Raw genomic sequence first — 27,818 nt, 5'->3', positions numbered from 1 at the left:
GGGGATAGTCATGCTATCAGAAAAGTAGGCAAACTAATTATCCTTTATAATGTTTATTATTTATTAATAAAATAGAATTCACGCACACACACTTTCAAAACACCAGAAAAAAAATAGGAGAATAGCTACAATCCAGGCTATATGGTAAGCCACAGCACTCAGAAAGCTTAGAATACCCATGGTAAGTAGCTCATTGAAGAATCCTGAATATCCTGTGCAGCTGGAACCCAGTTAAAACCTACTGTAATTTACTCCCTAAAATAATCATATTGGGTCTTCTCTCAAAGCCTCTTTTTAAAAAGGAGGGGGGAAACTGAGAAACACCATCCAATTCCAGTTCTGCAGCAGCCTCACATACATTCTACAATATTTATTTGGTGTTAAAAAAAAAAAGGTTTCTGCTACCCCACCTCGTCACTTGGCTCTCCCTTCCTCTCACCTCCTGCTCTGTCTTCTACGATGAAGCAGCAACAAATTTCAGCTCTCAGTGACAGCTTCCCCAGGGAAAACTATACCCACTACCCTGAACCAGCAAGACTCAGGGATGCCAATTAGAAGGTAATTTTATTTGTGTTGTGTCCTCTTAATTTTTTTTCCAGAAATGACCCCTTAAGTCTATGAAAAGATACACACTTTCTCTCATAATAAGAAAGATGAATATTAAAATTATGTTGAAAAAAATAAATAAAATAAAATAATGTTGAGATGCCATTTCTCACCTACCGAACTGGTAAAATGCCAAAAGTTTAAAATGCATTGCTGTTGATGTTTTGGGAAGACAGGCACTCTCATACGTTACTGGTAGGTTTAAAGGGTACAACTTCTCTGGAGGGTCTTTTAGCAATATTTACCAAATGCACTTAACCTTTGGCCCAGAAATTCCACTTTTAGAAAATGAGTTCCACCAATATACCTGTGTATGTAACCTGACATGTACAAATTTATACACACACACACACACACACACACACATAAACACACTAAGTTTTCATTGCATTACTTTCTGTAATAGTCAAAGACTATAAATCCCAAGCATCCGGCAATAGGGAACAGGTTAAATAAACTATGGTATATTTAAATAAACTGGTACTGGTTTATATGGTACAGGTTAACTATGGTACAGGTTAAATAAACTATGGTACACCAACTGTGAACTCTAGAATACTATGGAACTATAAAGAGAAAGAAGATCTCTACGTACTGTAACTAGGAAGACACCCCAGTTACATTGTCAAGTTAAAAAAAACAAACACACACACACATGTGACTTCACAGAAGATATCCATCCATCTACCTCACAACTACTGGACCGGCAGGAATTGTCAAAGGTAAATATTTGAACTCTGGAGTTCAGTCAAATGCTTGCAACACTTGCAGCAGAGCCTGACAAAGGGATTGGTAAACTTCGGTGGTCCAACCTCTTGCATAGCAGTTGCCAGGCCTCAGCCCCTCAGCAGGCAGCCTTGGGTACAACAGCCCACATTCCAGGGAAGATCTTCATGACATTAGATTTGGCAAGGATTTGTTGGATGTGACACTGAAAGTACAGGCAAAAACAACAAAAATAAATAGAATGTGACTTCATCAAAATTAAGCTTTTGTACATCAGGCTTCTGGTAAAGAATCCGCCTGCCAATGCAGGAGACCCAAGGGACATGGGTTCAGTCCCTGGGTTGGGAAGATCCCCTGGGGGAGGAAATGGCTACCCACTCCAGTATCCTTGCCTGGAAAATTCCATGGACAGTGATGGGTTACAGTCTGTGGGGTCGCAAAGAGTCAGACATAACTGAGTGCACATGTGCGTGTACACACACACACATACACACATCAAAGCACACTACTGAGAAAGTGAAAAGACAACCCACAGGATGGGAAAAATATCTACAAATTACATATCTGATACAAGGTTAATATCCAGAATATATAAAGTACTCTTGCACCTCAACAATACAAAATGGCTAACCCAATTCAAAAATGGAGAGAGAACTTGAATAAACATTTCTCCAGAGAAGACAAATGGCCAAAAGGCACATGAAAAGGCACAGTATCAGTCATTAGGAAATGCAAATCAACAGTACAGTGATTTGCCACTTGACAAACATTCAGTTCAGTTCAGCCGCTCAGTCGTGTCTGACTCTTTGCAACCCCATGAATCGCAACACACCAGGCCTCCGTGTCCATCACCATCTCCAAGGAAGGTCCTCACAAACATTAGGACTGCTATTATCAAAAGCAAACAAAATAGGTGCTGGATGTAGAGAAACAGGAACCCTCCTGTCTGGCTGGTCAGAAGGTAAAATGGTGCAGTCGCTGTTAGAGAAGTAGCCTGGTGGTTCCTCATAAAGGTAAACACACAGTTACCAAGCGATCCATCATGCTCCATCCGCGTTGAAAAGGTAAATTTTATATGACTCATGTTTTATGGCAATTAAGAAAAAAAGGTCTGAAAGGTATACTACATTTTTTTGTAAGAATAGGAGATTTATATTTGCTTACTGCATAAAGAAATACTGGAGCAATAAGCATATAAAAATGTTTACCTCTAAGAGGAGACAGGAACTTGGGCAAACTCCAGGAGACGGTGAAGGACAGGGAGGCCTGGCGTGCTGCAGTCCATGGAGTCCCAAAGCGTCAGACACAACTTGGTGACTGAACAAGGGGAGAATGGCACCTGGGGAGATGGGGACAGATGTGAGAAGGCTATTCATATCATTTTATTTATCAACGTACAGTTGCTCTACAATGTTGTGTTAGTCTCTGGTGTTCAGCAAAGTGATTCAGTTATACATTTACGCATATATTTTTCAGGTTCTTTTCCATTATAGGCTATTACAAGACACTGAATATAATTCCCAGTCCTATACATAGTAGGATTTCACTGTTTACTTTACATACGGTGCCGTGTATCTGTCGATCCCAAGCTCCTAATTTATCTCTCACCCCCTGTCCCCTTTGGTAACTGTTAAGTTTGTTTTCTCCGTCTGTGAGTCTGTTCCTGTTTTGGCGATAAGTTCATTAGTATCATTCTTTTTAGACTTCACATATAAGGGATATTATTTTAAATTGGTCTTTCTTGCCTGGCTTTACCTCACTCACTAGGATAATCTCTAGGTCCAACCATATGGCTGCAAATGGCATTATTTCATTCTTTTTATGGCTGGGTAATATTCCACTGTATATATATACCACATCTTCTTTATCCATTCATCTGCCAATTAGCATTTAGCTTGCTTCCATATCTTGGCTATTTTACATAGTGCTACTATGAACACTGGCAAGTATCTTTCTGAATTAGTACTTTGGTCTTTTCTGGATATATGCTCAGGATTGGGATTGCTGGATCATATGGTAACTCTTTTTAGTTTTTTAAGGAAAATCCATGCTGTTCTTCATAGTGGCTATATATTTTTCATAACATTTTTATTTTAAATCATGCAATGTATTACCTATACAAAATGAATACATTTTTCAAACAAGTAAATAAGCAAAAATTATTCAGATATATTCTTCCCTGCCCCTCAATGAAAAATGAAAGCAGTCACATGACTATTTCGGACCGTGCTTACATAATTAAAGGTCCTGTAGTCACTTTAAATCACATAGTCTCAATTCCATTTCAAATAAAATGTTTATCCCATAAAATGATGAGAGCTTCAAAGTCAATACCAGGTGAGATCTCATCTCACAGACGACCTCTGCGGGGGGGCATACCCTTCCGATGATGGAGGAGAGCACGGCCCCTTTCGCCTCTGCAGGTGTCCACCCCTCCTCACTGGGATTTTACTAACCTTCTTGTCTGACCTCCCCCCCTCAACTCCACCCTGAGGAGAGAGAAATGTTATTTGACCAGCAGTCATGAGGCAATCTCACACTTTATGTGCTCATAGATATTTAAAGCTCTTCCCCTTCAGGGGCTCTTTGTGGGTCCTGAGAAGATACCACCCACAGATGACTGTTGGATTTTCACCAGCAATTCCCCTGACCTGAAAGGAGGGACTCTGTTTAAGTCGTCTATTCACTTCTACCCACTGGAACGGTGATGGGGCTCTGCCAGCTTCTCCTCAATGAGCCTTTCACCCTTTCCATGGCCATTAGGTCAGATTATGCAATGACTCCAGTCCGGCTCTTGCCACATCTCATTCATGGGAAATACTTGTGCCTTGATTGCCTAACAAAGTCTGGAAGAAAAGGCTGGTTACAGTCTACTAGGAGCTCGCCTTGCGCCACTTCCAAGCAGCAAGCCAAGCTTCAGCCCTCCACCCCTGGCTTTCCTTAAAAGGAGGCACCCATCACAGGAAGCTTTCCAAGCGGCGTCTCTCTTCTGACTTGAGGTGAGGGAGATATCGCATGCCTGCTTGTCTCCGTTGAGAAGGAATCAGGGTCCACACTCACCAACAGCTCTCTCCAAAGAAATCCTTTCAAAACTTCCTCTCCCTTATACTAGAGAAAACGCAACACCTTAGACAAATTATCAAAATTAATATAACCAACTCTAGATGTGATAACTCTGAGAAAAAAAAATGTATCATTAGTGTGGCATTTTGACTAGGGATCACAAACTGGACAGAATCATGAGAGAACAGTAAAACTCAAAATGAGAACTGTTCTCTTAGATTAAAAAAAATTTTTTACAGTATTCTTCAAACCCATCATTATTATGAAAGACAAAGAAAAGCTCAGGAACTGTTCCAAATGAAGGAAACGAAAGAAACAATTAAATGCAATACGTCGACTGCAACCTCTAGTGGAGGAAAACACAAGTGCTGTCAAGGACATTATGAAGTCAGTTGACAACTGGATAGTGAATGGTAGATTATTTTAAAGTACTGCTAATGTTAAAAATCTTCCTGAGGTTAACAACTGTACTGGGGTCGTGTAAGAGAATGTCCTTTTCTTCAGGAAATATTCAGTGAAGTGTCTGGAAACAAAGGGGCATAATGCCTGCAGCTTATTCTTAAATAATTTAGAAAAATATAGAGAAGGATAATAAATCTCTCTTTAACAAAAAAGTAAGTAATATAAAATGTTTATAGTAACTGAATCTGGATAAAAGTAAACAGGTGGTTTTTTTTACTACAATTCCTGCAACTTTTCTATAAGTTTGAAATTATTTCCAAATAAAAAGCTTTTTATTAAAAAAAACAAAAAACTGCTCTCTTCTAAGTCTCACTGTTAACCCTGTGAAAAGTAAAGGGATCAAGAGTCACAGATCAGATTTTTAACAAATCTTTCTTTGTAATCACTTTAATGTAAAAAAAAAACAGCATACAAATAGAAAGCATTACTATGAAAACTCAGTTTGAAAAATAATTACACAAATGAATACCTGTGCACCTAGGACATATCTTATCAAACGGCACACTGTCTATATTTTAGGCACTCCCTCACCCACATGTGGGCTTCCCAGGTGGCTCAGTGGTAAAGAGTCAGCCTGCCAATGCAGGAACCACAGAAGACGCAGGTCCAATCCCTGGGTCGGACATGACTGAGCACACACCCAACATGCCTTTTCCCAGGCACACCTCCATCATTCCACTCCAAGTAATCACTATCCTGAATTTTGTGATGCTTGTTCTTTTCCTCATGTGTTTTTTTTTTTAATCACAAATGTATGTAGAGTTTTACAATGTATAATTTAAATGTGCCTCTTTTCCATTTTAAGCAAATAGAAGGTACTATGGTATAAATTTTGTGTCCTCCCCCATCAAATGCCTATGTTGAAACCTAGCTCCCAAAGTGATGGCCTTAGGAGGTGGGGCCTCTAGGAGGTGATTAGGTCATGAGTGTGGGACCCTCATGAATAGGATTGAAAGTGAAGTTGCTCAGTCGTGTCTGACTCTTAGTGACCCCGTGGACTGTAGCCTACCAGATTCCTCTGTCCATGTGATTCTCCAGGCAAGAATACTAGAGTGGGTTGCCATTTCCTTCTCCAGGGAATCTTCCCAACCCAGGGATCGAACCCAGGTCTCCCACATTGGAGGCAGACACTTTAACCTCTGAGCCACCAGGGAATAGGATTACTGATCTTTTATGAAAGAGACCCCTAGAGCTCCCCAGACTCCCTGCCATATGAGGCTATAAGTCTGCAACCAGAAGATAGCTCTTACCCAACCATGCTGGCCACCCTAATCTTGGACTTCCAGCCTCCAGAACTGTGAACAGTAAATTTCTGCTATTTATAAGCCACTCTTATCTACAGTATTTTGTTACAGCAGCCTGAATGGACTAAAACAGAATGATATAATATTTAGTTTTCTATGACTTGCTTTTTTTTACTCAACACTAAATTTCTGAGATTCATTCACACTAATGAGTACAGCTAAGGTTCATTAATGTTCATTACTGTAACATAGATCAATGTATAACTATATCATGGTCTCTGCATCCAACTTAGCAATGAGGAACATGGTGTTACTTCTATGTTTTAGTCATTCTTAAATAATATTGCTGTTCCAATTGGACTGTTCTTGGGCCATTTTTTTAAGCAACCGTCTTCGCTGTCACTGCTTGGCAATGCACTGACTATCCATGTATCTGCGGGGTCTGATTCTGGATTCTGTTCCAGTCATCTATTTCTCTATTCCTCTGTCAGTTCAACACCATCTCAGTTACTATGCCTTTAGGGTAGATTTTAAGACACTGTAGTAACCTTACTATTTTTCCTTAGGAATGTTTTGGTTATTCTTGGATCTTTGCTCCTTCATATCAATTACAGATTTAGCATCTCAAATTCAAAGCAAAACTCTGTTGGGGAACTGGAATTTCAGTGACTCTTTAGGCAGAATTAGCGTTCTCACACAATACTGAATCTTGCTTATCCACATAAAATAGCTCTACACTTATTTAGATCTCTTGAATAAACTCTTCATTTTTCTAAGGTAGTTCATAATTTTTGGTGTTATAATAAATGGAATTTTAAAAAATTATATTTCTAATATATTTTTTCCTAGTGTTTGACAGTAATTGAGTTTTTATTAGTGCTGGAGCATCCAGTGACCTCGCTCAACATTCTTATTTATTCTAATAATTCATCTGCTGATTATTTAGTTTTTCTATATTGACAATCATATCATTTCTAAAAATGTTGGCTTCTTTTTTGCAAATGTTGTATTTATTTTTCTTCTCACATTACTTGAGAATAACCCTCAATACAGAATATGAATGAAAGTGATGATCTGGGACGTCTTTGTCTTATTCCTAATACAAAAGAAATGTTAACATTTCACAATTAAGTATATTTGCTGTCGGTTTTTGGAGATGGGCTTTATTGGGCTTTGGGAGTTCCTTCATATTACTAGCTTGTTAAGAGTGTTCTCTTTTTATTTTTCTGCAATTAAGAGGATCATCTTAATAATAAAGGGTTTCATCATTTATTCTCCTAATCTAGTAAGTTACATATATTAATTGTAACAAAATGGATTTTTGAACGTCAAACTAACTTGCATTTCTGGGATGAATCCAATTTGGTCATAATGTATTTGTCATTTTTATTCATCACTGGATTCAATTTGCTAAGATCTTTTCTAGGATTTATACATGAGATGCACCTATAAGTTTCTTCTCTTGTACTATCTTTGTTAGCTTTCGGTGCTGCTTTAAGTCAATCTCTTTCATAAAGAATACTGAAAATTTCATAAAGAAACAGTGATGAGAGTGACAATAAACAGTATCCTTGATATTAAAATAATTACTCTCTTATATTAGAATAATAATTACCATCATCCTACTCCCCTTTTCTTATTCCCAGAGAATAATATAAAAGAATAATGATGTATATACTATGTCACATCTTTTTCTTCAAGCTTTTATATTATGTAGAATTTGAGCAAGTATAGGAAAAAATGTAAAAATGACAGAATTAAATACTTAAGTTCTAATTCCTAATTTCTAACCAAACTATCTACCTAAAATAGTTTGCCTACTAATAAGGAGTAAAAACTGCACTGTGGAAATAAATGGTGCTCTATAATTTTCCACTGAATTCTTTAGGACTGTTTCTTAGTACCATGTCATGCCAAGAGTTAATATGTTATTCCACTTAGGAAGATATGTCAATGAATAAGCATGAAAAATAATTTTAAGAAATACTGATAGAAAAAAAAAATAAAGGCCAAGACCTACATATCTTGCTGCTTCCTTGAAAAGTTTAACTGCAGCTGCTGAAAGCATTCACGTACTAGCTCCACAGTACGTGAGAGGAAAGCTGGACTTGAAGTGGAAGTTGGACTTGAAAGTTTTATTTGTTAAGTACAAACAAGACTGTTGACTCAGTTCTCAACAGGAAAGGTAATGTCCTTGGCCCAGCAGTTCAAAACCTAAACCAAACAAATGTTCTATAAACTATCTAGTGACAATATGAATGAAAATAGGCTTAATTATATTCTAATCTTTCCAGAATAGGAACTTGAAATAAATGTGTAAACACTTTACCTCTCATTACCTTATTTTGAAACTGCGGACCATTATTTTCCAAGACTGCCATTTTAAAAGTTATAAAAGCAATAGGAAATTGCTGAGTTAAACACATACAGAGTAGTTATTTAGGCATCAGTTCCCACACTCTGGAACCTTCCACATGTCACATGGCTACATGATATTCCCAAGTCATGGGTTCTGCCGTTTGATCTCTGATGCCGCCTGAAGATATTTCAGGGCTCCTGAAGCTGGGCAGTTCTCTGAATACACTAAGTATACATATGAAGCCGCTCAAATGCACCAGTGCTTCCATCAACAACCACTTCAAAGGTCATTAATAACTTACAGGTGTGAGAGTGGAAATGCCCTCTGCACTCCTCTGCCCCTTCCTGAACTCTGGTTACTCTCTCTGGGCCATTTTTTGTAACAGTGAGTTCTTAACTTGATATTTCTCTTTCTCCATTTTCTTTTCCCTGGCTCTGGGGCTTTTAAGATGACATTCCAAAATCTTCTAGGAAACACAAAAGCAGACAAAAACACCTCAGTGTAATTCTAAGGGCTTTTAAATTTTCTTATTTTATTAGTTTCTTGAGAATAGAGGAAAACAAGTTAAATCCTTCTGAAGAAGACACCTATAAGGAAATGGAAACCTGGAGTAGGAAATGGCAACTCACTCCAGTATTCTTGCCTGAAATATTCCATGGACAGAAGAGCCTGGTGGGCTACAATCCATGGGGTCACAAAGTGTCAGATATGACTGAGCAACTGAGCACCATCACCACCAGACTGATTTAAGACACAATCGGTATATAACTGATTCACTTTGTTGTACACCTGAAACTAACAAAACATTGTATATCAACTATACTCCAATAAAAATTTTTAAAAAAAAATAAATGGAAAGACAGAACAGGTGGGCAGTGAAAATCTGCATGGTTTGAAACACTGGAAAATTCTGATGGACTCTAACATCTGCTTGGTTTCCACTACTGTTGAAGACAGGCTCTAAAACTTTACTGGCATCTCCCAAAATGGAAGTGAACGGTGTGAGTGAGAGAAGCTTAATTATATATCTAAATCAAAGTTTCTAAACAGTGAAACTCTTCTTATTCTCAACCAGAAATTATTTGTGGGAGCTTTCGTGTGCATTGTAGGATACACAGCAGCATCCTCACCTCTACCCACGAGATGCCAATAACAGGTGCCTCTCCCAATTGTCACAACCAAAAATACCTCCAGACATTGACAAATGTCCCCTGAATTGCAAAATCAACTTGAGATCAGTTGAGAACCACTGATCTAGATGGGGGTGTCTTCTGATCTTGAGCCTATAAATATGAATCCAACTCCACACTAGGGCAAGACAGGTAAGACAGGTAAATGCATGCTTACTCACTGGGTGAAGAGATGTTTGCACAGTACTGAAGCATCACTCTGCAGCTTAATTGCAACCACAATGGAGAAAATGAGAAGAGAACTGGCAACTGCAAACCTAACCAAGTGACCAAATGCTGCGTCACTGATAATGGGACAAGCTGACATTATCTATTTAACCTAAATCTAATCAAGCCTCTAGACCTACATCAAGTTTATAGAAAAGAAAAAGGATACAGCAAGTTAAGTGACACCATGAAGAAACAGATCAGATAAACGCAGGATGTGAGAGGTATTATAACAAAGGTAGTCTGGAACTTTCAAAAACTCACTGTAATAAAATCAGAAGTGATGGACTACTCTAAAAAATAAAACTAAAGCGATATAACAATGTGGAAACATTTCATCTTTTTTGAGCTATAAAAGATATCTGTTGAAACGATGACAGAAATCTGAATATTAACTAAATATCAGATAGTAGCTAAGTTGTGATAATGGTAATGTATTTATATTAGAGAATATCCTTATTCTTAGCAAGGGCATGCTGACACCTTAGGGGTAAAATTTCATGATGTCACTTAGGACAGCCAAATTTTTTTTTTTTTAATTCTTTAACATTTTAGAAGAAGCCTATTGGCAATGAATTTCCTCAATTTTCCTTCATCTAAGACTGTCTTCATTTCACTTTCATTCTTTTTTTTTCTTTTTTCTTTTTTTTTGCTCTTTATTTTCTATTTACTTATTTATTTTACAATACTGTATTGGTTTTGCCATGCATGGACATGAATCCGCCACGGGTGTACATGAGTTCTCAATCCTGAACCCCCCTCCCACCACCCCAAATATGTTTTAAAACTTTCAAGATAAAGGATTAGGGGAAAACCAACCCAATCAAAATATGTGCAGAATACCTAAACAGGTATTTCTCCAAAGAAGACATACAGATGGCTAATAGGCCCATAAAAAGATGCTCAATGTCACTAATTATTAGAAAAATGCAAACCAAAAGTACAGTGAGGAACTACCTCACACTGGTCAGAAAGGCCATCAATAAAAAGTCCACAAATAAATCTTAGAGAAGGTGGAGAAAAGGGAACCCTCCTACACTGCTGGTGGGAGGGTAAACTGGCGTAGTCACTATGGAAAATAGTACGGAGGATCCCCAGAAAACTACAAACAGAATTACCATATGATCCAGAAATCCCATTCCTGGTCATATATGCAGACAAAACGAAAATTCAAAAGGATACATGTACCCCTATATTCATAACAGCACTATTCACAATAGCCAAGACAAGGAAATAGCCTAAATGTCCATCAGCAGATATGAATGGACAGAGAGATGTGGCATACATACACTGGAATACGACTCAGCCATAAAAAAGAGCGAAATCGTGTCATCTGCAGCAACATGGATGGACCTACAGATTATCATACTAAGTAAACTAAGTCAGAAAGACAAAAACCACATGCTGTCACTTGTATGTGGAATCTAAGATTTGACACAGATGAACTTATCTACAAACCAGACGCACAGACCTAGAGAACAGACTGTGGTTGCCAAGAGGGCGGGAGAGTGAAAGCAGAACGCACTGGGAGTTTGCGATTAACAGAGGAAACTATGATACACGGAACGGATAAACAACGGTCCTACTGTATACAATATCCTATGTAACCATAATGGAAAAGAATATGAAAAAGAATATATATACATATGAATCACTGCGCTGTGTAACAGAAATTTACACAACACTGTAAATCAACAACACTTCAATAAAGAATTTTTCAAAGATTAGGAGAAAACAAAAGATAAAAGCATGGACTAAACCAAAACTAACGTACAGGTAAAACTGTCTCTCAGATAAACTTTGCATTTGAAATCTTTCAGTCTTATCCCAAGCCCCAAGCAGTCAGACGCTTTCCTGTGTGCCCTCAATTGCCCAGCAGTCCCCTAGAACATACTCTGGACCATGACTGTGACGTTTCCCAACCCCTGACTTTCATCAGAATTTTCCTGAGTACTCCATGAAACTAAAGAACAAAACATTAGATTCTAGAGTATATTAAATTACAAATGCCTAATTATCTGTGTTAGCATTCTAACTAGGAACCACTAAACATAACCCCTTACTTGAGGTCAGGGACTCAAATTAGAAACTTCAGGTACTTCAGTGGCAGGCCAGTGGCTCACAACCTTCTTAAAGCTAAGCCTTATTAAAAAATTTGCTAGGGAAAAAAAAGCTGTCTACTTCATAAGGTCTTATTTTTACTATACAGTTTCCTGATTCAAAAATCAAAATAATACAAAAAAATTCACTGAGAAGTCATAGCTACTTCTCCAGTCCCTCTTATTCCATAGAGATAACCGTTCTTATTAATTTTCTATATTTCAATCCAGTATTTCTCTATGCAATATAGATAATATCTATTTCCCCCTTATAAAAAGGTAGAACAATATATAAACTTCTCCACTCCTTTCTTTTTTCACTTTTCATTATATCCTAGGGATCTCTATACACACCAGTATGATGAGCTTTTCCTCATTCTCTTTTACAGCTGCATTATATTGTATTTTGTAGATAATCCCATTGTTATTTAACCAGTCCCCTATGACCAGGCACTTGCATTGTTCCCAGCTTTTCACTATGTATTATAAGCAATGATATCCTAATATATCACAGAGTCGGACATGACTGAAGAGACTTAGCACACTTGGCACACATCCTAATACATGCTGATGCATCTGTAGGACAGATGCCTAGAATTGACAATGCTAGATCAAAGGGTGTGGTAGCAGAATAAGGGGCCCCAAAGATGTGGACAACCTAATCTCAAGAAACTGAATCCATTACCTTACATTCAAAAAGAACTCTACAACTATGACTAAATGGGGACCTCCTTACGTCTGCCCCAACTTAACCTGGGTGAGCTGGATGTGATCACAGGGATCATGACAAGAAGGAGCCAGGTCAGTGAGGAGGAAAGCTGCTATATGACTACCTTTGAAGATGGGGGAAGGGACCATGAACCCAGAAATACAGATGGCCTCTAGAGACTAGAAAAGGGCAGTTCAGCTCAGTTGCTCAGTCATGTTTGACTCTATGTGACCCCATGGACTGCACGACACTAGGCTTCCCTGAACATTACCAATTCCCAGAGCTTGCTCAAACTCTTGTCCATCAAGTGAGGATGCCATCCAACCATCTCACCCTCTGTCATCCCTTCTCCTCTTGCCTTCAATCTTTCCCAGCATCAGGGTCTTTCCCAATGAGTCAGTTTTTCGCATCAGGCCCAAGTATTAGAGTTTCAGCTTCAGCATCAGTCTTTCCAATGAATATTGTGGACTGATTTCCTTTAGGATGGATTGGTTGGATCTCCTTGCAGTCCAAGGGATGCTCAAGAGTCTTCTCCAACACCACAGTTCAAAAGCATCAATTCTTCAGTGCTCAGTTATCTTTATAGTCCAACTCTCACATCCATACACGACTACTGGAAAAAACACAGCCTGGACTATGCGGACCTTTGTTGGCAAAGTAATGTCTTTGCTTTTAAGCATGCTGTCTAGGTTGATCATAACTTTTCTTCCAAGGAGCAAGCGTCTTTTAATTTCATGGCTGCAGGCACCATCTGCAGTGATTTTGCAGCCCAAAAAAGTAAAGTCTGTCACTTTTTCCATTGTTTCCCCATCTATTTGCCATGAAGTGATGGGACTGGATGCCATGATCTTAGTTTTCTGAATGTTGAGTTTTAAGCCAACTTTTTCACTCTCCTCTTTCACTTTCATCAAGAGTCTCTTTAGTTCTTCTTCACTTTCTGCCATAAGGGTGGAGTCATCTGCATATCTGAGGTTATTGATATTTCTCCCGGCAATCTTGATTCTAGCTTGTGCTTCCTCCAGCCCAGCATTTCTCGTATAAGTTATGTACTCTACATATACGTTAAATAAGCAGGGTGACAATATACAGCCTTGATGTACCCCTTTCCTGATTTGGAACCAGTCTGTTGTTCCATGTCGAGTTCTAACTGTTGCTTCTTGACCTGCATATAGATTTCTCAGTAGGCAGGTCAGGTGGTCTGGAATTCCCATCTCTTTAAGAATTTTCCAGTTTGTTGTGATCCACACAGTCAAAGGATTTGGCATAATCAATAAAGCAGAAGTAGCTGTTTTTCTGGAACTCTCTTGCTTTTTCAATGATCCAACAGATGTTGACAATTTGATCTCTGGTTCCTCTGCCTTTTCTAAATTCAGCTTGAACATCTGGAAGTTCACGGTTCACGTACTGTTGAAGCCTGTCTTGGAGAATTTTCAGCGTTACCTTGCTAGCATATGACATGAGTGCAATTGTGCAGCAGTTTGAACATTCTTTGGCATTGCCTTTAAACTGGAATGAAAACTGACCTTTTCCAGACCTGTGGCCACTGCTGCGTTTTCCAAATTTGCCAGCATATTTAGTGCAGCACTTTCACCGCATCATCTTTTAGGATTTGAAACAGCTCAAAAGGACAGGGAAAAAAAATACTCTCTAGACTCTCCAGAAAGAACATAACCTTATAGACCCATTTTACATTTATGACCTCCAGAATTGAAAAATAAGAAATCTGTGCTATTTTAAGCCACTAAGTTTGTGATATTTTGTTCCAGTAGCAATCAGAAACTAATACAAAGGGTAGATACAATGCAAATTTTCCACAAGTTAACAAATCCCCTTCCATAAAGTTTGAGCTTTTTTATACTTTTACAAGCAATGTGCCTATTTTTCAACTATGTCTCCAACAAAATGTGGTATCTAACTTTTGAAGTTTCGCCCGTTGAGTAAGTGAGAAATGATTTATCTCAATAGCTTTAGTTCTCCAGTGAGGCTGATATAGATGGTATCTTTTGCTGAAACTATCTGTTAAAATATTTTCTGCCTCTCAACAAAGCAGAAACAGACTCACTGACATAGAGAACAGGCATGCAGCTGCTAAGGCATGGTGGGGGCGGGTGGAGAGATGAACTGGCAGTTTGGGGTTCTATGTGTATGTGTACTCAGTTCCTGTACGACTCTTTGCAACCCCATGGGCTGTAGCCCACCAGTCTCCTCTGTTTATGGAATTTTCCAGGCAAGAATACTAGAGTAGGGTGCCATTTCCTTCTCCAGGGAATCTTCCCAACCCAGGGCATGACCCCACGTCTCCTGCACTGGCAGGCAGACTCTTAACTACTGTGCTACCTGTGAAGTTCAGTTTGCGGTTAGTAGATACAAAAACTATTACATATAGAATGGATGGACATGGTCCTACAGTATAGTACAGGGACCTGTATCCAAAATCCTAGGATGAATGCTAACAGAAAAGAATACAAAAAATAACATATATATATGTGTGTGTGTGTATGTATAACTGAGTCACTTTGCTGTACACCAGAAACTGACATATTGTAAATCAACTGCACTTTAATAAAAACTTTTAAAATGAGATAAAATCTTTCCTAAATTTTTCTCCTGTGTTATTACTTCGTTTATAGGTTTTTTTCCTAAAACTTCCTATTTTATGGATCTTACTTCTTTATAATATAAATTACAGATATTTTTCCCACTTGGTCATTTTTCTTTTTACATTGCTGATGATTATTTATTATCATGCTTAAGTCTTTATTATTTGAATTTATTTAATGTTCAAAGTTTTCCTCTTCTATGTTTTACATATTCAAAAAACTTCAGCATGGCCTGTTTTAGTATATCAATAATCCAATAAGACTGCTTCCTAATCTCAAGGACCAGATGTAGTGGTTAACTTTTCTTTCTTATTTCTGCACTGCTGCTGCTGCTAAGTCGCTTCAGTTGTGTCCGACTCTGGGCGACCCCAAAGACGGCAGCCCACCAGGCTCCCCTGTCCCTGGGATTCTCCAGGCAAGAACACTGGAGTGGGTTGCCATTGCCTTCTCCAATGCATGAAAGTGAAAAGTCAAAGTAAAGTCTTCGAGACCCCATGGACTGCAGCCTACCAGGCTCCTCCGTCCATGGGATTTTCCAGGCAAGAATACTGGAGTGGGATGCCACTGCCTTCTATTCCTGCACAGATACTTCAAACTAAGAAAAATTCCAGTGTAAGAAAGACACAGAAGATGGCAAAATAAAATTCTAAGTAATGTAACACAATTTTAGCAAACTTTACTGCTTTACTTAAATTCATGAAAATAATTTAAAAATCCATAAATTTGCTGAGAATTACAAATTATTCCATGAATACATTTTTTATCCCACATGTATTCTTCTGAATTTCATTTTTGAGAAAACTATACCTGTGTTTATAGCAGAATATTCTTTCTCTTTTTTTAAAGTTTAAGCTTTTTATATTTTTTTATATTTTTTTCTACTATTGTTCATCACAGAATATTGAATATAGTTCCCTGTGCTATACATTAGGATCTTGTCATTTAAGGCATTCTTTTAATTAAAACGTATAAAGAACCATTTCTGGATACAATGAAGCAACAACATGTAACTGAGTTACTACTAATTAGGATAGAAATTCAAGCAACTCAAAATATGGGAGCTAAATAACTTAGGTAATTTTGCACAAAAAGTATTTTGTTTACAATTTAAACACTGTGTTTACATTTTTTTAATTTTTATTTATTCGGTTGCCCAAGGTCTTAGTTGCAGCAGGTGGGATTTAGCTCCCTATACCAGGGATTAAACCTGGGTCCCCTGCGTCAGGAGTGCGGAGTCCCAACCACTGAACCACTAGGGCAGTTCCTTATGTTTCCTTTTTATACAAAGTTACTTTCAAATTTAAGGTTTCCAAAGAGTGTTGATACAGTTGTGGGGATTTTAAAAATTATTTGCAAATGCTATTTGATGATAAAGTTATATAGCTACATATGAAAAAAAAAAAACAAACCCTTTTTATGGTTCTTGGGAGTAAGCCTATGTTAGCCTTTGCACTGGGGCCTATTTTTACTAGGGTCTACTGAATGTTGGCCACCAGGCACTGAGACTAGTAAAGGGAGGCTTGCCCCAGAACACAAGCAGCTGCATCGAGCATCTCATCCACTCCTGTGACGCCAATGGCCATAAAGTGACCCTGAAGTCTGTGACTGGCCCCCTTAGCAGATGTGCGCTTCCAGCTTCCTTCCTGACATTTCCATTAGGATATCCCAAAAGAACTAAAATGTGAGTTTTAATGCCCCTAAGCTGAATGCATCATCTCTTCCTCCAAAACCCACAGCTCCTTCTGAATTCTGTTGCAATCCGTGATCATTCTTTCATCTTTTGTCTCATCAATTTATCTTGCACTGTTTTGCTTTTTCACACTAAATTAGCTGTCAAGCACTTTTTCTTTGAAGTATAATTTACAATGTTGTGTTAGCTTCGGCATACAGCAAAGTGATTCAGATACATGTATATATAATTTATAACCTCATAGGTTATTACAAAATAATGAATATAGTCCTCTGTGCTATACAGTAGGTTCTTATTTGTCTGTTTTATATAGTAGTCATGTGTATCTTTTAACCAAATTCCTAATTTATCCCTTTCCCCTCTTTCCTCTTTGGTAACCATTAAGTTTGTTTTCTATGTCTGTGATTTTTTAATCTTCCTATGAAGTACATTTCAAAAGCATAACAGCTCACAATTATCACTATTTCTATAATATTTTAAAGTATTTTAATTGTGAATTATTTGAAACACATATAAAGTATCAGAAAATTAAACGATACCTAAAGATATTACCAGTTTGCATATTTGACTCAAATCACCTTTTCTTAAAAAAAGGAAAGAATGTTACAGATTTTTTGCCCACGCTGATTGAACCCAAGCCCCCTGCACTGAAAGTGCAGAGTCTTAATCACTGGACTGCCACAGAAGTTCCCACAACTGAAGTCTTACCTTGCCTGTATACTCTTTATCTCCACAGAGATACCATTAACGTTTTTATTGGAGTATAGTTGATTTCAAATGGGGCTGCAGTTTCAGCTGTACAGCAACATGAATCAGTTATAAATATACATATACTCACTCTTTTTAAAATTATTTTCCCATGTAGATCATTACAGAATTATCGAAAAGAGCTCCTGGTGCTATACAGTAGGGCCTTATTAATTATCTATTTTGCATATAGTAGTGTGTATATGTCAATCCCAATCTCGCAGTTTATCCCCTCACCCTGCCTCCCCACTGGTAACCGTAAGTTCAACCGCTATCTTAAAGCTTTGTGTGTTCTCCTCATGCATTTTTTGGCTTTCACATGTTCACTATCATGTTCTAGAAATCTATATGAATATTATACTGCATGTATCATTCTAAAACCTACTTTTTTCACATATCTGTCTGAGATTCATGTTGATCATATAGATGCAGTTCATTTATTTTAAATGCTGTATGGTGGCCCCTTGTATGAACAAACCAGAGTTTATGTTCTCATTTTCCTATTGATTTACAGGATATTTCCTATATATGCTATTACAAGTAGTGATGTAATGAAATCTTTGAACATGTCTCCTTGCACAGATGTATAAAAATTTCTTTAAAGCAGACACATTTGTATCAGAGCTTAGCTAGAACTTAGTCATATGGCCACATCCACCTGCAAGGGAGAATGAGAAACGCAGTCTTTACTCTAGATGGCCATGTACCCAACAAAAAATTAGGGCTTCCATTCCCAAGGAAGAAGGAAAAAACAGATACTGGTATTGCGGTAAGCAACTAACAACCAACAGCTGCTGCCATTTTAAGTATTTCCAAATCTCTTTGAAAACTTCAAAGAGGTCATTCCAATTTATATTCCCATCAACAATGAGTAAGAGTTCCAATTTCCCCACATGTTCACCAATAACTTTGGCTATCAAATATATTAATTTACCAATCTGACTGATGTAAAATAGTATCTCCCTGTTGTTTCAATTTGCATTTCCTTGATTACTACCAAGTATAAACACTATTAACCATTCTAGTTTCCTGTTTTTTGAAATGACTATTTCATCATTTTTCTAGTCGGCTGCCTACAAATTAAAAAAAAATTTTGGCTGCACTGGGCCTTCGCTGCTGTAGTGGGGCTTCTCACTGCAGTGGTTTCTCTTATTAGAGACCGTGGGCTCTAAAGTGCATGGGCTCAGTAGTTACAGTGCACAGGCTTGGCTGCCCCCCAGCATGTGGAAACTTCCCAGACCGGGGAGCGAACCTGCGTCCCCTGCATTGGCAGGAGGATTCCTAACCACTAGAGCACCATGGAGGTCCACCTACACATCTTTTATTGCAGGAATCTACACATATTCTTGATATTGATTTGCTTTGAAAATAATTTCAACCAGTCTTTGGTGTGAGTATTCCATTTTTAGATGGTTATCTTCTATTATGAGAAAATTTTAACTTTAAGGCAGCTATTGCAGAGACTGCCAAGTTGTCCACCAAAATGCACTGTCTCTCTCTTCCACAATGATAGTGGGGGCAGATATGTCTACTCAGTTAAGCTGTATTTCCCAGCCTCCTTTGCAGCTTGGTGACTTAAGTTGCCAACACTGGAATGTACCTGGTAGTAATGTATTTGCTGCTGGGTATCAGCCTTTAAAATAATGCACGTTTTTGATCACTTGTCTCTTCAACTTCCTTGACACTGTCATGTTGAAGTTAAAATCTAGACCAACATTGCAAGCTATATGTTGAGCTACCCAACTAGTCTGGATCTCCATGAAGGCTTCATACAGCAAAGCCTATAAACCTACCCTGAACTATTATATCAAAGAGAAATTAATTTATTTGCTGCTGCATTTGGGGTATCTTTTTTTTTCTTTAACAGATACCTGGCCAAATATGCCAAATACGTTTAAGAAGGATTTCTTAGATAACAAACCATAACAAATCAATGTGCTGTGCTGTGCTTAGTCGCTCAGTTGTATCCAGCTTTTTGTGCTCCCATGGACTGTAGCCCACCAGGCTCCTCTGTCCGTGGGCTTTTCCAGGCAAGATGCCTTTCTCTAGGAGATCTTCCCAACCCAGGGGGGATCGAACCCAGGTCTCCCTCATTGCAGGAGGATTCTTTACCGACTGAGCCACCAAGGAAGCCCAACAAACCAATAGCAATTATTTTAGGCTGATTATTCTTTGTATATAATATAAAAAGTTCCTCTTGAGGAACTTTATAAAGTTCCTTTTTATAAATAAGAAAAATTCTTCCTGAGTTTTTAAAATAAATTTTAAGTTCTGTTTTTCAAATACAGGCTTTCATACTGAAATGCGGTTTGTGAATAGGTGAGGTAAGGACTTAATAGTTTTATATGAGACTGGCCGATTGTTTCAGCACTGCTTATTGAATCATCTCACTGATTTATAATCACCTCTGTTATTTACCAAATTAGCAGAGACACATGCCGATCTTCTGTTCCATTGATCTGTGCTTATAACTTTGTGCCACTGTCACACTGCTATGATTACTAAAACTTTATACTAAATCTTAATAGTCAAGTAGACAAATCCCTCATTGTTTTTCAAACTTATCCTGGCAATTCTTGACATTTTACTCTTCCATTTAACTTTTAACATTCATCTATCAAATTATACACACACATGCACATATACAACTATTAGGATTTATGATACAGATGCACTGAATTCATGAACTAACAGAGTAAGAAATTACATCATTACAAAACTGAGTCTTCCCACTCATGAGCATGTTACATCTCTGTATTACATACACCTTTATAATTTTCTCCATAAAGATCTTCAACATCTTTTGTTAGATATATTCCAAGGCCCCTTAGGTTTTGGACCATTTCATATGGCATTTTTTTTTTAATTGCATGTTCTACTTTGTCTGTTGTTGGCATGTGGGAATATTGTTGGTCTTTTTAATACTTGGATTTAATACTTTGGACTTCCTGGTGGCTCAGATTGTAAAGCGTCTGCCTACAATGCAGGAGACCCAGATTCAATCCCTGGGTCGGGAAGATCTCCTGGAGAAGGAAATGGCAACCCACTCCAGTATTCTTGCCTGGAAAATCCCATGGACGGAGGAGCCAGGTAGGCCACAGTCCATGGGGTCGCAAAAAATCAAGAGCGACCTCAACAACTGAGCAACTTCACTTTCTTCTTTTCTTTAATACTTAGCCTATAATCTATAATTTTTCAAAATTCTCATTAATTTTAATTTTTTTGGTTTTTGTTCTTGACACACTACACAGCTTGAGTGGAATCTTAGTTTCCAGATCGGGCATTGAAACTGCACCCTCAGCAGTGAAAGCACAGAATTCCTAACCACTGGATCACCAGGGATTCCCCTAATGTTTTGGTCTTATTATTCTATGTAGGTAATCATGGTGAATAATAACAACTTTAATTTTCTTTTTTAGTCTTCATGTTTTTCATTCCTTTTGCTTTTCTTATTGCCCTGGATAGACTCTTCAGTAAAATGTGGAACAGAATTTAGATAAGCATCCTAGTCTTGTTGCTGACTTAAAGGGGAACACTTTCTAATGCTTCTTTGTCATGTTAACAGAATTCTTTAATTGTTCCTACTTAGTAAACTTATGAGTATGTTTTAAATTTCATCAAAACTTTTTTCTGAATCTTTTAAGATGATTACATCATTTTCTTCCTCTAATGTTTGTGGTAGATTATATCCTTCAATTTTTTACTGGAAGACCATTCTTGAATTCCTGCAATAAATCCTCTTTAAGTTACTGGTTTTTAGACATGACACATTTGATCTGCTCATGCTTTATTTAGGATTTTTCCATTATAAACAAGTTGAAATTGGACCATAATTCTTATAATCCCTGTTAAATTTTACTACCTTCATCAAATGAGTTGGGAAACTTGCCTTATTTTTAAAAATTTTATTAAAACTGCTGCATAAAATAGGAGTTTCCTGTTCCTTCAAAGTTAAAAGTCATCATGAGCCTTTAAAGGTTTAAAAGCATCATCAGCCTGGTGTGTTCCACTATGGTGCAGGCATGCATGCTAAGTCATTTCAGTCATGTCTGACCCCTTAGCCTACCAGGCTCCTCTGTCCATGGGATTCTCCAGCCAAGAATACTGGAGTGGGTTGCTGAGCCCTCCTTCAGGGGATCTTCCCAACCCAGAGATGGAATTTGAGTCTCTTACGTCTCCTGCAATGGCAGGTAAGTTCTTTACCAGGAGCACCACCTGGGAAGCACCCCCACCATCCACTATGGAAATTTTTTAAGTAAATAATTACATTTAATAGTTGTATGCTCATTTAAGTCTTCTCTTTCTTCTTAAAGCAATGAATCACATAAAGAGAAGATGAGGCTCCAGTACCACCTTGAACAGAACTGGTGAGAACTGACATCATTACCTTGTTTCCAATCTCAAGGGGGAAGGTATTCAGTCTTTTCCTTTGAGTATTATGTTAGCTGCGGTTTTTTAATAATTTTTAAAATGTATAATTATTTTGGCTGTGCTGGGTCTTTGTTGCTGCACAGGCTTTTCTCTAGTCGCAGCAAGCGGAGGTTACTCTTCATTGCATTGTGCAGGCTTCTTATCGCAGTGGCTTCTTTTGTTGCAGACCACAGGCACCGAGCTTCAGTAGTTGCAACACATGGGCTCAATAGCTGCGGTTCCCAGGCTCTAGAGCACAGGCTCAACAGTTGCAGCCAAAGGCTGAGTTGCTCCGTGGCACAAGGGATCTTCCTTGATCAGGGATCGAACTCAAGTATCCTGCATTGGTGGGCAGCAGAGTCTTAAACCCTGAGCCACCGGGAAAGCCTCTAGCCGTGGTTTTTTCTATAGCTGTCTTTATCTAGTTGATTGGAGAAGGAAACGGCAACCCACTCCAGTGTTCTTGCCTGGAGAATCCCAGGGACGGTGGAGCCTGGTGGGCTCCCGTCTACGGGGTCACACAGAGTTGGACACGACTGAAGCAACTTAGCAGCAGCATCTAGTTGAGAAAGATGCCTCCTAAGTTTACTGAGAGTGTTTATCATGAACCACTCATGTTTATTTTCTACACTATATTCTCTCAGTTGTGTTCCCATGATGTTTTAAACACCCAACACTAGTCATTATCATTATTATTTTATGCATGCAATAACTGTTTTAGTGTTCCCACATATTGATCATCAACTTCTTTATGCACCATTTCTTCTTGCCATCTACTCTTTTCCTTTGAGGTTTAAGAGACTCCTTTTTCCTGTACCTCTTACAACTTTTATTATGATTCTCCAAAATGAGTGGTAAATTCCCACACTTTTTTGTCTGAAAGCATTTTTTTAAGCCCACACTTTTAAATAAGAGCTTCGTTGGGTATATGGCATTCTGAGTTATAGCTATTTTCTCTTGGCGCTTTCAAAATATTATTCCTTTATCTTCAGATGTGTCTTGTTAATGTTGAAAAGTATGCCGTTAACTTAAATGCTGTTTCTTTGTATATAATCTTTTACAGTTTCTGATGTTATCTTGCTCATCTTTGAAGACTCTAGAAGAATTTATTGGCATTCCTTTTAAGGTACATGGTATACTTTATAGTATTTAGTCTTTCCCCGTGTTTTAGTATTACTTACCTCGTATTGTTTAGGGCTTTCCTCATAGCTCAGTTGGTAAAGAATCTGCCTGCAATGCAGGAGACCTGGGTTCAATTCCTGGGTTGGGAAGATCCCCTGGAGAAGGAAATGGCAACCCACTCCCGGTATTCTTGCCTGGAGAATCTCATGGACAGAGGAGCCTGGCGGGCTACAGTCCATGGGGTCACAAGAGTCGAACACGACTTAGTGACTAAACCACCACCACCACCTCTGTATTGTTTAGTCATTTTACATAATTGCCTTGACTTCCCCATTAGAGAGCAAACTACCTGATGGTGTATAAAAGGCTGTGCATCTTTTCCTATAAAGCCATGCTCTCTTGTGGAATGGGGAGTGGCACAATTGAAAAAAAAAAAAAAAAGACAGAGATCAAAATGCCTTATCTGAGTTAGTAACAAAGGCCTGTTTCAGGGAGTGCCTAGATATCAATTTGTTGACAACTGGCTAATGTTTAAGTACAAACGGCAACTGAGTACATTATCTTTGTATTGACCATTCTGTGCACAATTTATTGTTTGGCTTTCAAAGGATGACTGGCATTCTTACTAAAAATTGTTTAAACATCAAAAAGGTATTAACTAAGTTCAGCAAAGTTTTTATCTGTCAATATGGTCATTTATAGTGTGTATATAGATCTGCCTCTGAGTGAATAGTTGGGGAATAGTCCCAACTATTTCCTAAATGTACAGTCTAAGCTGCTTTCATCACTGGCATTCAAACACAGCTGAGCAATTTTTGAAAGAACAAGAAAACCACCACTAGAAATCTATTTACATGGAAGACTGAGAAGACTCCTGGAAGTAAACTTATTATCTTGAGCAAAGAGAAGATTAGGTAGCTTGATCTTGAAACAAAGTCTTGGTGCTCAGAGGAGATGAGTAATTGTGAATGTACCATAGTTTTTGAGCCTGGTCAGGATTTTTAGCTGAGACTACTGTGGATTCAAATCTAGGTTCTAAGGAGACAGAGGGCTGTAAACACAAAGGGGAAATACGTTTTTCTATTAAAACCATTCACAGAACACACTGCAAACCATTCTGGAACCCTCTGACAGAGTGTATCACAGATAACCAACAATGAACACTGCAGAGGACTGGCCTCTCCACATTGCCAGTGCATTCCTCACCAACTGTATCCCAAAGAATGCACACAGAAAAGCCTGACAAGACGGGCAACACCCGGCAAAACTAGCAACCAAAATACATGAAAAATCCCACAGGAGGTAAATCATCAGAGAGCTGAGCGAAAACACAGAATACTTTCAGCTACTAAATCTGGCAGCTTACCAGGCTTATTAATGAAAATACCTACAGTACCTCTTGAGCACCCTAGAAACATTTGGATGAATTTTACCAGGTGGAGCAGGGAGAACTTAACAGTAAGGTCAGACACAACTGAAGTGACTTAGCGTGCATGCATGCGACAGAAGCGCAAAGCCTCAAACTGAGAATGTTAAGAGACTACTATTCAGGAAAGTCAATTTGTAACCTACTCCTCAAATTTGCAATGCAGTTGATTTTTCTGAATCACACTCAACAATGATATGATATTTTAAAATGAAGATACTTCTGATTTCATGAAAACATTTGACTATTTTAATAACTAAAAATGCCTACTCCTTCCTGCAGCTTACACATTTTAACAGCTAGAACCCCTTCATGGATGACAGCCTTGTCATCACGAAGGGGTTTGTATGACTCAATGAATCTATGAGCCATGCCCTGCAGGACCACCCAGGCAGACAGGTCATAATGGAGAGTTATGACAAAACATGGTCCACTGGAGAAGAGAAGAACCAACCACTCCAGTAGCCTTGCCCCGAGAATTCCATGAACAGTATGAAAAGGCAGAAAGATGTGACTCCGGGAGCAAACTTCGGGAGATAATGAAGGACAGGGAAGCCTGGCAAGCTGCAGTCCATGGGGTCACAAAGAGTTGGATACAACTTACCTACTAAACAACAACAGCTAGAAATAGAAAGCCTAAGAAATCTTTCATGGAACGACAACCAAGATGAAAAATGTCATCCAAGGAACCAAAGTACATAAGTTAACTCTAAAGTGAAATCCAATTTCAAAACAATATTTTTCATTTTACTATAAAATGATCCATTGGACTTACCTTCCTCAGATGTTCTCAGATTGTGTTAGGGCAACACCTTTTTCCAGGTTTCTTAGGTAAGAGAATGAATACAAAAACTGAAATTATTTACTAGCCCATATCTCAAGTTAAAGCCCAGATCTCATCTCTCCTACAGTTTTTATGTGGTTTTATGTTGGGGTTTTTTTTGTTGGTTTTTTTTTTTTGGCCAGAAGCAGCACTTTCTTTCCAACTGAGAGGGTGGGGGGAGGGTGTCATAGCAGAATGTTACAGCAGCAGAAACTTTGAATAGGGGGAGGCTGAGAGGAGGAGAAAAGGTGACTCCAAAATACTGCATTGAATATTAACCCTGAACCAAACATACTCTGCAGAGCATCTGAACTTCTGTTTCGTGGAGGAGACAAAAGCATTTCTAGACGGGGTTGAGCACAGACTCAAAGGGAGCAGGCTAAGAAAGGGAGAGGGCTCCAGGAGGTGCCCAGTCATCTCGGAACAGTTTCCTTTCTACAATCCCGCAGCCAAAAATAACCCAACTCAAGGGAAACGTAGCTGCGCCAAGTACTTCAGGTATCAGTGAAATTTTCTCCCCTTCTTTATGAATTTGGATTATTTATAAGACACTTGACACATGTTTAAACACTTAACATAGCTCCTCTGTTTCAGGAAATATGGCTTGTTCAGCTGAGGGGAGGGGGAAAGCATATAATGAGGGAGTTAACAAGGGCTGATATTTTTTTTACAACATTCTTTAAAAACTGCAAAACCTCTTTAAACACCAGGAACAGCTTAAATAATTCACTCTAGGCCTGCGGGACCCATGCGGACGGTTCCCTCTCTGGCCACGTTCTACCCCGGGTTTCGGCCCGAATAGTGGCCCCGATGGGCGGCCCGGGGCGGCCATGTGTGGCCTTGAGGCCTCCTGGCCGCTTTCCCCTCGCCGCCCCCCAACCCCCGGCGTTGGGGGCCCACGGTGGCTCAGGACGCCATGTACAGGTCGGACCCCGGAAGATAGGCCCGCGCCCTTTGACCTTGGACGCACAGCACGCCGGGAGCAGGCGGAAGTGGGCCTCGAGCGGCCAGTCGCGGCCTGGAGTGGGGGCGTTTCAGGGGCGGCTGAGGGAGGCAAACGGTACCTGAGGTGTTCTGTCGCCGGCCTCACCCCGGGGACCGTTCCAACCCCTGTGGAGGCCACGGCCCTGGGCCCTCAGTTCCCCCTCGGCTTCCCCTTCAGCGGGCGGGAAAGGGCGCTATACGGAGGAAGGGAGGCCCTGCGGCCGCCTGTCGGCCGGCTCGGCGGACCCCTGGCCTTGGTGGCCGCCATGGTGCGCGGGGAAGGTGGACGCGAGCTGCGTCTTCCCGAGTCCCAGCACGCCCGGGGCCGGGAGCTGGGAAGCGGGGCCTGCGGACCCGGCCGGCCAGAAGGAAGGAGGGTGAACCGCGGCCGCCGAGCGCCGCCAGGACTGCGCGGCTGCGGGGGCGGAGGGACGCACCTGCCTCCCGCCCACCTGGGCCCCGGGGCTGCCGCCGTCGCTCGCGGGCAGTCCTCGCGGAGGTAGCCGGGGGCCTGAAACCGGAGCCTCGCAGTCCTCGAGTGCTGCCCTGCCTGGGGTGGGGGGCGACCCGGGTACCCTCGACTCCCTTTCTCGGCTCCCCAGGGCCGAGAGAGTTGGACGCTCTCAAGGAGGGTATCTCAATACAGGAATTCCTCCAGCTTTGCTCGCAGAGTTGAAAGCCCGGGAGGCCGTCGGTTCTGCAAAGAGGAGCAGTCGGGCGCGGGCGAGCAAGCAGCTGATGAAAATAATTGTCCTCGCACACAACCCTGCGCCCAGGGGCGCGTGCACGCGCGCGCGCGCGCGTACACACACACTCACACAACTTGCCTCATCTAGCCGCCCAACCTTAGTATTCTGGGCATGTGGTTTTCAAAAACTTGCTTGACACAATAACAAAGACATTTAAATGCCAGGACGCAGACTTCACTTTTTAACCTGCTGAGAGGAGCTACTTTCAAAGCTTCCCCACCGAGAATAAACTGACAAAAAATATGGGGTGCACTTATAAATTAAACACCTTACCCTCAAAGCAATGTGCGTTAATCAGGTTTCTAAGGCAATAGCCATCTCTGTCTTTTCCTATTCACCCAGATAATGCCCCAAGAAGGAACCCCTTTACACAAGAGAGAGCTGGGGGGGGGGGGAATGAATTATACCCATTGCTAGTAAAAATCATCTTAAATCAATAGAGCACCACTTGAACTTGAGTTTCCATTGTTTCACTAAATCATCAATGTTTTTAATTAAACAGCTACCCTTTCTGTTAAAACATTACATAAAAGGGTTAGGTTTCTACTTTTGTCGAGGCAGCTGGCGTTTGTTGGCTGTTGTGTTTGAGCAACAGACTGTTC

At 39.6% G+C, this 27,818-nt stretch overlaps 1 long non-coding RNA gene across 1 annotated transcript; it reads right to left on the bottom strand.

Annotated features, from left to right (window-relative positions):
* Positions 1-23: 23 nt before the first annotated feature.
* Positions 24-26,173, bottom strand: LOC132657309 (uncharacterized). Its single transcript, XR_009595294.1, has 3 exons — positions 25,436-26,173; positions 2,541-2,671; positions 24-1,537 (listed from the first exon to the last, which is right to left on the bottom strand). It is a non-coding gene; the product is annotated as an uncharacterized LOC132657309 (long non-coding RNA).
* Positions 26,174-27,818: the final 1,645 nt, after the last annotated feature.

The sequence above is a fragment of the Ovis aries genome, chromosome 10 (genome assembly GCF_016772045.2).
Source record: "Ovis aries strain OAR_USU_Benz2616 breed Rambouillet chromosome 10, ARS-UI_Ramb_v3.0, whole genome shotgun sequence".
Taxonomy (NCBI): Eukaryota; Metazoa; Chordata; class Mammalia; order Artiodactyla; family Bovidae; genus Ovis; species Ovis aries.
The sequence above is the reverse complement of the archived record's forward strand: the minus strand, read 5'-3'. Positions and strand labels throughout refer to the sequence as shown.